Here is a 12,176-nt window from a genome sequence, read left to right as displayed (position 1 = left end):
CATAGATAGCTAGATAGATGCCAAACTCTGTAATTTCACCCTTTCTGTCAAAGGCAGTTTCACCTTAGAATCACATTACTAAAACAAAAGCTGAAAATATTCACAATTCAGATTTGGAAATTTGCTATACACTTTGGTACCAGATATCATTCCATGTTGATATCCATGGCATGCAGCGAAGGGGGTTGAGGGTTTTTTTATCGGGATTTTTAAGGAAAATTTTAAGGGGACCCGGGAGGAGGGGAGGGGGTTGTAGAGATGGACCTGGGGGGGTTCATATAGCCACTGGGTGGGATGATGGGTCGCTTGGGCGCAGCAGAGGGATCACAGAAGGAAATTTGTCTAGGGAACAACGAGGTGTTGGGAAGGGCAGTGCAATTGAAATAGTGAGAGGGAGGGGCAGATACAACGGGCGCAGGGGACCATATCATGTTCCGGGGGTGCACATACGCTGTCTACGAGCGATTGCGCACTCCAGCCCCCAATGCGCGACTCAGGTCCTGGGTTGCACAGAGCCTCAGGCCCTGGGTCCGCGGCTGATGTTATGTAATGCCAGGTCTGTTGTTAACAAAACCCCCCTCATTTGTGATCTTATTTTGGAGGGGGGTGCAGACCTGGCAGGTATTACGGAGACCTGGTTGGGCCACGAGGGGGGGTTCCCCTCGTTGAAATGTGCCCACCAGGTTTCTGTGCATTTCACCAGCCAAGGGCCCAGGGGAGGGGTGGGGGAGTGGCGGCGATTATTAGGGAAAGTCTTAGTCCGAGGGAGACCACTGTTCCTCAGATAGCCAGATGTGAGTCCCTCCTCGTGAAGTGGGGCCGTGGGAGGCAGATGGGTTTGCTGACTACGTACCTGGCTCCCTGCCACGTGGCGGTGACCCTGCCCGAGCTGCTCGACGTTATTGCCGGGGGTGGCGGTTGATACCCCCAGACTTATTGTCATGGGGGATTTCAACCTGCCATCTGCAGGTGAGGCGTCAGAGGTGGCTCGGGAGTTCATGGCTTCCATGGCGGCCATGGACCTGACCCAATTAGTTCAGGGCCCCACTCACACAGGGGGACACACTCTGGACTTGATTTTCGTCTCTGATTAGTGGTTGAATGATCTTGGTAGAGGGGATTTAGACATTAAACCCTTGTCATGGACAGATCATTCTCTTCTTCGCTTGGACTTTCCTGCCGTTTCCCCCCGCCACAGGGAGACGGAACCGATTAAATGGTTCCGTCCCAGGCGCCTGATGGATCCCAAAAGGTTCCTGACGGAGCTTGAGCCATTTCCTGAGACCCTGGCACATGACTCAACTGAAGACCTGGTGGCCGCTTGGGAGAGGGCGGCCGCCGGGGCTTTGGACCGCGTCGTGCCTTTGTGGCCTCTGACCCGATGCCAACCTCAATTGGCTCCTTGGTTCTCTGAGGAGCTGAGAGAGATGAAGCGTCGGAAAAGACGCCTAGAGAGCATTTGGAGTACTAGTCAATCCGATTCTGACCGGACACTGGTGAGGTCTTATATCAAGACCTACCTAGTGGCGATAAAAGTGGCAAAATCTAACTATTTTTCCGCTCTTATCACATCTGCAGAGAACCGCCCAGCCGCTTTGTTTAGGGTGACCCACTCCCTTCTTCGGGGGGGAGTGCAGGAAGATCCCTTGCAGGGTCGAGCTGAGGATTTTGTGCAATTCCTGCATGATAAAGTCACTCGGATTCGGGAAGGCTTGGACTCTGACTGGGTGAGTCCAGGGGAGGAGACGAGGGTAGGTCTTGAGAATATTATCTGGGAGGAGTTTGATCCTGTGGCTCCCGAGGATGTGGACAGGGTTCTGGGTAGGATTAGTGCCGCCACATGTTTATTGGACCCGTGTCCCTCCTGGTTGGTACTGGCCTCCCGGGAGGTTACACGAGGCTGGCTCCAGGGGATTATAAGTGCTTCTCTGAGTGAGGGTGCCTTTCCCACTGCCTTGAAAGAGGCGGTGGTGAGGCCCCTCCTCAAGAAGCCTTCCCTGGACCCGGCTGAATTAGCCAACTACTGTCCGGTCTCCAACCTTCGTTTTGTGGCAAAGGTTGTTGAGAGTGTGGTGGCACAACAACTGCCCGGGCACCTGGATGAAGCTATCTATCTGGACCCGTACCAGTCGGGCTTCAGGCAGGGGTACAGCACAGAAACGGCATTGGTCGCGTTGGTGGATGATCTCTGGAGGGCTCGGGACAGGGGTTGCTCCTCTGTCCTGGTCCTGTTAGATCTCTCAGCGGCTTTTGATACCATCGACCATGGTATCATGCTGCAGCAGTTGAGGGGGTTAGGAATAGGGGGAACCATTTTGCAGTGGTTCTCCTCCTTCCTCTCCAACCGCTCGCAGTTCGTGTTGACAGGGGGGCAGAGGTCGACTTCGAGGTGCCTTGCATGGGGAGTGCTGCAGGGGTCGGTCCTCTTGCCCCTTCTGTTCAACATTTATGTGAAGCCGCTGGGTGAGATCATCTGTGGTTTTGGGGTGAGAGTCCATTTGTACGCTGATGATACTCAGCTGTACATCTCCACCCCAGACCACCCCAACGATGCCCTTGATGTGATGTCTCACTGCCTGGAGGCCGTGCGGGTCTGGATGGGGAGAAATAGGCTCAGACTCAACCCCTCCAAGACCGAGTGGCTGTGGTTCCTGGCATCCCGATATAGTCAGCTGGTGCCATCGCTGACTATTGGGGGTGAGTCTTTACCCCCCACAGAGAGGGCCCGCAATCTGGGCGTCCTCCTGGACGCACGGCTGTCTTTAGAAGAACATATGACGGCCGTGGCCAGGGGGGCTTTTTATCAGGTTCGCCTGATCCACCAGTTGCGGCCCTTTCTGGACCATGTCGCCTTGCACACAGTCACTCACACCCTTGTCACCTCCCGACTGGACTACTGCAATGCTCTCTACAGGGGGCTCCCCTTGAAAAGCACCCGGAGGCTCCAACTGGTCCAGAATGCGGCCGCGCGGGTGGTTATGGGCGCAACTCGTTGTGCCCACGTGACACCCCTCCTGCGCGAGCTGCACTGGCTCCCAGTGGTCTTCCGGGTGCAATTCAAGGTGTTGGTTACCACCTTTAAAGCGCTCCATGGCATTGGACCTGGATACCTTTGAGACCGTCTTCTGCCACCAGTAGCCTCCCACCGGCCAGTTCGCTCCCACAGAGAGGGTCTCCTCAGGGTGCCATCGGCCAAATTATGTCGGCTGGCAACACCCAGGGGGAGGGCCTTCTCTGTGGGAGCCCCTGCCCTTTGGAATGATCTGCCCCCAGAAATTCGTAAAATCTCTGATCTCCGTGTGTTTCACTGTGCCCTCAAAACCATGCTGTTCCGCCAGGCTGGACTATCAATGTAAAGATTTTAATTGGTTTTAAATGGGATTTTAAATTTGGGGTTTTATAAATTGGGCCTATTATTTAATAATTTTAATTATTTTTAAATTTTGTCTGTCTTTGTGTTTTTAATTAGGCTGTACACTGCCCTGAGTCCTTCAGGAGAAGGGCAGTATAGAAATAAAATAAATAAATAAATAATAATAAATAAATGTGTATAAAACATTGGAATTCCTGTATAATTTGACCTGGGGATTTTTTTCATTGTTTGAATGAAAAGTAATGTAGTTGTAAAAAGACAAATGTTTGAAGGCAGTCTTGTTTGATCATTTCTCAACATCCAAGTAGTAAATAGCTGATGTGCTGGGTAGCCTTGAACTGGATAACTATACAAAATGAAGGAATTTGACTATCGTTTTATCTTGACCTGTCAAATTTCTGTAATTTTAACTACCCTGATATCACTGGGAGACAAACACTGCAGCAAGTGGGAGATCGAACAGATTCCTATCTTAGTTGACAACTTTGTCATCCAAAAGGTAGAGGAGGGAACTAGAGGAAAAGCTATACTGGAACTAATTCTTACTACTAATAGAAAAGAAGTGATAGAGGGAGTTGAAGCTGCCAGAATCTTGGCCAAGAGTGACCATGTCATATTGGAATTCAATATAATGCAAACACAAGCAATAGAATATAATCAACCAGTGTCTTAACCTTTGAAAAGCTGATTTTAACAAATTCAGAGAGAAAAATTCCATGCATAAAAATCCTAATAGGATCTAATAGGGTCTCCTAGTAATATGTAATACATACCATTTTTTAAAAGGGCTTTAGGCCCACCCTCTTTGTGACATCACTTCTGCATTTCTCACCCAGGAGGACTGTGACATCATTCCCCTCCACCCTCCCTGTCCCACAATCCCTTTCACCGGAAATACTGTTATGTCATTCTGCTCCACCCCTCTCTGTCCCACAAGCCCTTTCATCTGGAAGTATTGTGACGTGTTAATTATTCACATGAAGTATTTCTCATTGGCCCATATCTGTAGAGGTGGTGATTGACAGCAGCAGCCTATGACACTGTTGCTCTGCCTCAGAAGGGCTTCCCATTGGCTGAAAGAAAATGAATGATGGACCGAGCACATGGAAGCTGCTAACACTCCCAGAAAGGCTTCCCATTGGCTGAATCAAAATGAATAACAGGCCAAGCACATGGCCAGCTAATACAAAACCCAGAAGCGTTTCTGATTGGTCAGCAGCCACGATGAGATAAACATGACCCAAAACTGCTACCTTGTTTATACAGACCAGGAAGTCCGGCAGGCCTGGGGCCGTTGATCTCGCTCTTGTGATCTGGCGAGATCCGGCCATGAATGGTGTGAATGAGTTTTTAATGTTTTTAATGTTTTTTAATTTTTCAATGTCTTTTTATAATGATTTTTTAAATGTATTGTGAGCCGTCCTGAGTCTTTGGAGAGGGGCGGCATATAAATTTAATTAATTAAATTAAATTAAAGTAAAGTAAAGTAAAAACAATACTGAAACAAACTAAGCAACCCTGGGCCCTGTTTGCTGTTGTACTGCAAGGAATTTGAGCCTTGTCTTTTCTTTTTTCTAGGTTGTTTTATGCTGAATAGATGTAAAAATAAAGCCTATTTTGCAGAAAGCCTTTTTGTGTTTTGCTTTTCCAAAAGGTTTCAGGTGTAGCATTAAAAGACAGGAAAATAAATTAACAGAGTGTGAAATCTGACTGGGCTGTCACACTAGTTCACAGTAAGGCATTAAATACAGCTTAACCAGAAAAAAAGACACTTAAGAAAAAAAAGACTTGTTGGAAGAAACATCCTTCTAGGTTCTGCTCCAAGTGGGGAAACAGACACTGGAAACATGGAGACTGCTTGGAAAGATGGTTTAATGGTGAACAGGATCACATGGCTTGAGTTCCTGTGTGGAAGTTGGGATCGTAGAAACACCCAGGAGCATAGAAGAGTCCAAAGGCAGATGCATGAATAAATGTGATAAATGTATTTATTCATATAACAAAACATATTAACTATATACAAAGGCTGTCTTAATATCCATTAGGATAGGGGGCACACAGCGTGTGTGACTACCCTTATCAAAGATCATGTCTCATGGAGAACAAACGTAAAAAGAGAGCATGGTGGAAAGGTTAGAGGGGGTTTTATACTCAGTGTAAGCCCCTCCTCTCCACATAGGGGTGGGGGCACTTTCTGCCTCCACTAGTGTCTGTATGATACATGTGCCAATGGCTTGCAAATGCTTGACAGTTCCCCTCCTTGCGAGCCAATGGCATGCAAACATACAAATGCAATGCACAACAGATTTTACCCTGTGAGACATAACTTTTTACACAGATCTTTGTGCCTATCTGCTGGTAGAGGTTTTGTGAGAATATCAGCTGTTTGATATTTGGTCTGACAATGTGATAAAGATATAAACCCCATCTCTACTAGTTGCCTAACATTTTGATAGCGGATATCAATATGTCTGGACCTTTTTCCCACCGCATAGGCTTTGGCAATGCCTATGGCCCCGGTGTTGTCTTCTATAATTTGGATGGGCAAAGTCGGTGGTGTCCAGATGCTAGAAATTAAGGCATCAAACCATATCAGATCGTTCCCTGCCTCTGATAAGCATGCATATTCAGCCTCAGCGGTGGAGCACGAAACAAATTTCTGTTGCCCCACATGCCAATGGATGGGTGCCTCATTTAATAGTACCAAGAAGCCCGAAGTACTCCTACGTGTCTTGGTATCTCCGGCCCAGTCCGCATCCGCGAAGCATTTTAATTGGGCCTTGTCTCTATTCTCAGGTTCCAAGCGAAGCACGCAATCTGCTGTGGTCTTGAGATACCTTAATAGCTTTTTAATGGCCAACCAGTGGAACTGGGTAGGATGTTCCACTTGTCTAGATAGCAGGTTTACGGCCAGGGCAATATCTGGACGGCTCCAGTTACTTATATATAGTAATGAGCCAATCACTGACCTAAATAGAGTATTATTTTGGAACTCTGGGCTATCCTTGTGTGCCAATCCATAATAGTCGGTCTGCATTGGGATAGCCGTTGGCTTGCTATCTTCCATTTTACATTTCACCAAGAGTTCCTCTATCTTTTTCTTTTGGGAGAGAGCAAAACCTTTTGGTGTAGTGATGATTTGTACGCCTAGGTACTTGTCCACATATCCTAAAGACTTTAGAGTGAACGTTTTTTGTAGGGTCCTGGCAAATATAATACATCCCCCCTTGTCAGGCCCTATATATAAAAGGTCATCGACATACACTAGGACTTTCTCCAGCCCCCCTTTGGTATCCCTTGTGAAGGTACATTTATCAGTTGGAGATGGATGGAAACCCAGTGATTTGAGAGTTTTAGTCAGGCATTTGTACCACAGTCTGCCTGATTGTTTGAGGCCGTACAAACTTTTCTTCAGAAGCCAGGTGTGGCCTTCCTGCTGTTGAAATCCGGGGGCACCTCTGATGTAAATTTCTTGTTTTAGATATGTGTGTAAATAAGCAGTTTGCACATCAAATTGAAAAATGTGTTCCCCATGTGCTGCTGCGGTGACCAAAGCAGCCCTCACACTTTCCGCTCTCACGGTGGGGGAGTATGTTTCATCAAAGTCCTGCAAGTAGCGCTGTGCGTAGCCTTGTGCTACCAGCCGGGCCTTATAGAGGAGTTTGTTGTTGGGCATTGGCTTGACCTTGTAGACCCAACGGGTGCCAATTGCTTTCCTCTTTTGGGGGACTTCCATGGGGATGAAGACTTTCAATTTTTTGAGACTGTCCATTTCCCGCTCCATTGCCACCCTCCACCTGCGCTGTTCTTCCTCGGGAAGCTGGAGGACATCTGAGTATGTTTTAGGGGCCATGGTAACGCTGTTGACCGAGGCAACACAGCCAATGTCCAATCTTTTGGGTGGCACCCCTTTATTGGAGCGTTTTGATCGTCTGGGAAATTGCCACTCACCATCATCATTGTCATCCGGAGCATCGGTGTCAGAATTGGAGCTGCCGGAGGTATCTTTCCAATCAAAATGGGGCGGGCCCCTGTCCCAGGCGCTGCGAAGCTATGGTCGTTTAGGTGAGGCAGGAGGTGTGAAGTCACCCAGGGATTCCTTGTCTGAATCGTCAGAGTCAGGTAGGGATTCATCACCATCCGGATCTTCGCTGGTCAGTTGTTTGGAGTTTGTTGGTTCATCCTCTTCAGGTGGTGCTGCTTGTTCAGTGTCGCTTCTAATAGGGGAATAACCGGGTTCATTGGAATGAATTTTTGACCAATTTGACCCCTCCTCAAAGGAAGCTGATCTAGAGACAATGACAAGGTTATTTTTGTCTACAAACCTAGAGGCCTTGCTGCCGGTTGCATAACCTATAAATCTGAGCCTCCTTGATGCCTTGCCCCCCTTTCTTCTGAGGTGCTTGGGAATATGGACCCAGGCATAGGAACCAAAAATTCTCAGGTGTGAGAGGCTAGGTTTCCTTCCATGGACCAGGAAGTATGGGGTTTGGTTAATGGCACTACTCCACGTCCTGTTGACTAGATAATTAGCCATTTTGACCGCTTCTGCCCAAAAAACTTGGCTCATGTCAGCATCTGCAAGTAGGCAGTTCATGACATTCTGCAGCACGCCATTTCTCCTTTCTACAATGCCATTCTCGGACAGAGTTCGAGGGGATGATTTAAAATGGAGGATACCTTTCTCCTTCATCCACTTTTCAAAAGTCTTGGATGTAAACTCAGTCCCCCTATCACTCTGTACCTGAGCGATGCACACCTTGTGTTGCGTTTGGATCTGGTTGTAAAGATATTTGAAGTTGGTAAAGACTTCAGTTTTGTCCTTTAAAATAAATACATGGCCATAACGAGAGTAATCATCTACTACTGTTAAAAAATAATGCCCCCTACCAAGGGAGGGTCTAAAAGGACCAACCAAATCCATGTGTACCAGCTGATAAGGGTACCTTGCACGATGGGAAGAGACCTTAGGTATAGCAGCAGTTTTAGATTTTGCTGCCTTACAGATGGCACATTCCAAATAGGTATTACAATTCTTTATCTTGAGCCCATCAGAAAAATCTTGCATTTTCTTAATAACCAGGAAGCTGGCATGGCCGAGCCTGCGGTGTAATATATGAGTACAATCCAAATGTAAAGGTTTACCCATGCATACTTTGTCAACCTTATGTATCTTACCATTACAAGCCTTGGTCTGTTCAGTAATGAGAGTAGGCACTGGATTAATGGTCACCTTAGAGTTCCTCAGGGTTGGCTGAGGAGTTGTGACCTTAATGGGCTCAGCCTTAATGGCTTTGGATGTCCTAGGAGCTGGTTTAAAAGCTTCATTGGTTTTAGGTCCAGGGTCCTTGAGTTTGGACAACCTGGGGGCTGGCACAGAAGCTTTCTGCTCTATCTGGGCGTTAGCTCCCTGAGCCCTCTTGTTAGGTTTCTTGTGCCTTTTGACCTTTGCTTTTGGGGAAAAATAAGGCAAATTGTTGATTTTTACAATATCGCCAACAACACCCCCATTTTCGAAAACATAACCTCCACCCTTCTCAAAAATCAGTTTTACATTTTTATCCTCAGTCAATTTTAAGATGCTTAAAAGGTTGTTCTTGATTGAGGGAACATACAGTGCCCCTGTGACATCTCCTATACCAGGCACATTGATCACGCCTTCCCCAGTTACCTCTGCCTTGTCCCCAGTGGCAACTTTTACTGAGGACTTGAGTGGGTGTAAAACCTTAAATCGTGGCTTCGTGTTGGCTATATGCGTTGATGCACCTGAATCAAGAAGCCACAGCCCCTCAGCATCCTTTACCTGGGAGGTGTGATTTTCACTAGTGACACTACAGAATTGGTATCCTTTATGACCACCTCCCCCTCTTCCACGGCCTCTTTTATTTTTATTGTGCTTAAGTCCAGCCGTGTTGGCCCTAGAGCGAGGGCACACCCTTTTAAAGTGACCTTGTATGCCACAGTCAAAGCAGGTGGGAAGGGTATTAATCCTTTCACTTGTGTCCTGGCGCCTCCTCTGAGGCCTAGGTCTGTGATATGCCTCCTTCATTTCTTGTTGTTCCTCATCTCTGCGCCTTAAATCTTCCTCAATAAAGCGGCCAGAAAAGTATTCTATATTTCTTTGTTCCCTAGAAACCCCTTCTAGAGAAATAATAAAGGGACTCCAGGATTTGTCTAGGGAGTTCAACATCACACTAATTAAAGTGGATTCAGAAACAGGGTCCCCCCTCTGTATAAGCTCATCCCTCATGGTTTTAAACGTTGCCAAATGTTCCCCCATTTTGACACCAGGTTTGAGTTTATAGTTGTGGAAAATTCTTGACAATCTGCTGGTTGCAGCCATATTGTCACTATGGAACAAATTATATAGGGCAGTCCAAACTTCCTGAGCTGTGAGGCCATCTGAAAGACTGGCATACAGAGCTGTGTCTATAGAACTTAACAGGGTTGTGTAAGCTCTTTTATGCAGGAACTCAATTTCAGGGCTCCAAGGTAAAGGGGGTGGTCTTTTGATCATGTCCAGAGTATTTTCTCTTAAGAGAATTATCTGAATCTGTTTACACCATTTTTTAAAATTCTGACCACTTAAATGTAATTTTTCAAAATTATTTGGCAAAGTTACAAAATTATTGCCATTAAACTGCATGGGGAGTTGTTCAAATGGCTGAAAAGAGCCTGTTGTGAATGGCATTGGGATCCCTAAGCCTGGGATCGATTGCTTAGGTCTGGCTCCTTTTTGTAGTCCTTCTGTAGTTTGAAGCAACTGGGCACGTGCAGGAAATGGAGCATGCTCCAAAGCCTTTTCTTGTTGGAGCTCCGATCTCCCTCTCTGAGCTCTGAAGTCAGGTCTGGCTGGAGCTTCAGCATAGGCCCGAACATCAGCTGTGTGGCGGGGAAACCTTGGAGGAGTGGGAAGAAGGCCTGGAGATCTTTCTGGAGACTGGAGGCCCATCAGATGAGGTCCATGGGCTGGATAGGCCTGGAAATGTCTCTGGATCTCCTCTTCTCCATCAGAGGAGCAGGATTGCAGCTCCGGATCATCCCAGCAGGACCGGAAAGGTGCGGAGGCCTCAGCCTGGGCCTCCCTGGAGCATTCAGTGAATGGTGAGCGCCTCTGCAGTGGGGGGTGGGAGGCTGCAGGTCCATCTGGGTTCCTCCGGGGGTGGGAGGTTGGATTTGGGACCCTCCTTAAGTGGGCAGCTGGGTCTGGGACCTCGGGGCGGCCGGTGGGTGGTTGCTCCATAAGTTCCAGGGCAGCGACCAGGGCCTCTATGGCCTCTTTGATGTTTGCCTTGGCAGGCGGGGCCTGGCAAGGGGCTTGTGGGTTCAGAGTGGTCCTCTGGGCCGCTGGAATGCTGAACTGACTGGCTGGCGTTGTAGGCCTGGGCTGTGGAGCTGGGGATGGCCTGGCTCGTGGTTCTGGCGAAGTGCCCAGGGGAGCAGCCATCTTGGAGGAAGTTGCCTCCGGAAGTGGCCTGGTGGCCATTTTGTTTGGCGGGAAACTGGGTGGGGGGGGGGGAGTCTCTCTGGCGGCAGGCGCCATCTTGGAGAGATCAGGCAGGGGAGTCCTTACCGGGATGGCAGGCATCTCTGGTGCTGCCTCCTCAGGCCTCTTTCTGGCTGCTGCCCTTGTCTTCAGGAGGGAGGCGAGCGCTGCTCTGCACTCCTCTTCTGACATCTCAGCCACTTGCCTGTCCAGGCTTTCATCTTGTCCTTCTGCCCCCTCTTCGTCAGTGCTGAAGAAGCCTTCTCCAACATTGCCTAGCTCGGCCCCTGGGATCTCTTGCTGCATCTGGGTGGCCTCTGGCCGCCAGGGTGTAGCTGGATGGAAACCCCCTTCAATGTTTTCCATCGTTGATTCAGACTGGGGCTGCTGTGAAGTTCTCCTCCGTTGAAGGCCTCTGGTCACAACAGGGGAGCTTCTCTCACAGGTTATTTTGGAGGGCATCTCGCCTTTTCAACAGCTCCTGGAGTGGAGTTCTGCTACCATTCCCTCTGCTACCATTCTGTGGAAATTGGGATCGTAGAAACACCCAAGAGCATAGAAGAGTACAAAGGCAGATGCATGAATAAATGTGATAAATGTATTTATTCATATAACAAAACATATTAACTATATACAAAGGCTGTCTTAATATCCATTAGGATAGGGGGCACACAGCGTGTGTGACTACCCTTATCAAAGATCATGTCTCATGGAGAACAAACGTAAAAAGAGAGCATGGTGGAAAGGTTAGAGGGGGTTTTATACTCAGTGTAAGCCCCTCCTCTCCACATAGGGGTGGGGGCACTTTCTGCCTGCACTAGTGTCTGTATGATACATGTGCCAATGGCTTGCAAATACTTGACATCCTGAACAGAAAAGGGCAGATACAGTGAGTCCCTGGGTTTTTATGCTCTCCCTGGCTCTGAACTTCCTGGGGCCCAGAAAGAGTATCCTGATTGGTTGTCAGACTCCCAGGGGGTGGGGGTCTTAGCTAGCCTTGCTGGCTGATGTAATCTTCCCAGGTGCCATGTGGTGAGTTTCTGTCTAGATGGGTCCCATTGTGTTAGTTTCTGTTGCTATTGTGTTGCAAATGTCCTTTGACAAAGGATTGGGTTTCTGCCTCTGGCCCATTAACAAAGGGTGGGGGGCAGGAAGGTGGGAGCTGCTTTAAAATATGCTTCTCCATTTCTCATCCAGGGAAATATAATATTCTGCCTTTTTCATATTTCCTAAAATATTTCATTCTTCTAGGAAAGGGGTGGGTGCTAATGAGCCAGGCTAAGATTCGATATTGGGATAAAACTCAAATATTAGAAA

The sequence above is a fragment of the Pituophis catenifer genome, unplaced genomic scaffold (assembly GCF_029215685.1).
Source record: "Pituophis catenifer annectens isolate HBS135680 unplaced genomic scaffold, rPitCat1.0.hap2 SCAF_5, whole genome shotgun sequence".
Taxonomy (NCBI): Eukaryota; Metazoa; Chordata; class Lepidosauria; order Squamata; family Colubridae; genus Pituophis; species Pituophis catenifer.
Note: the sequence above shows the minus strand (reverse complement) of the source record.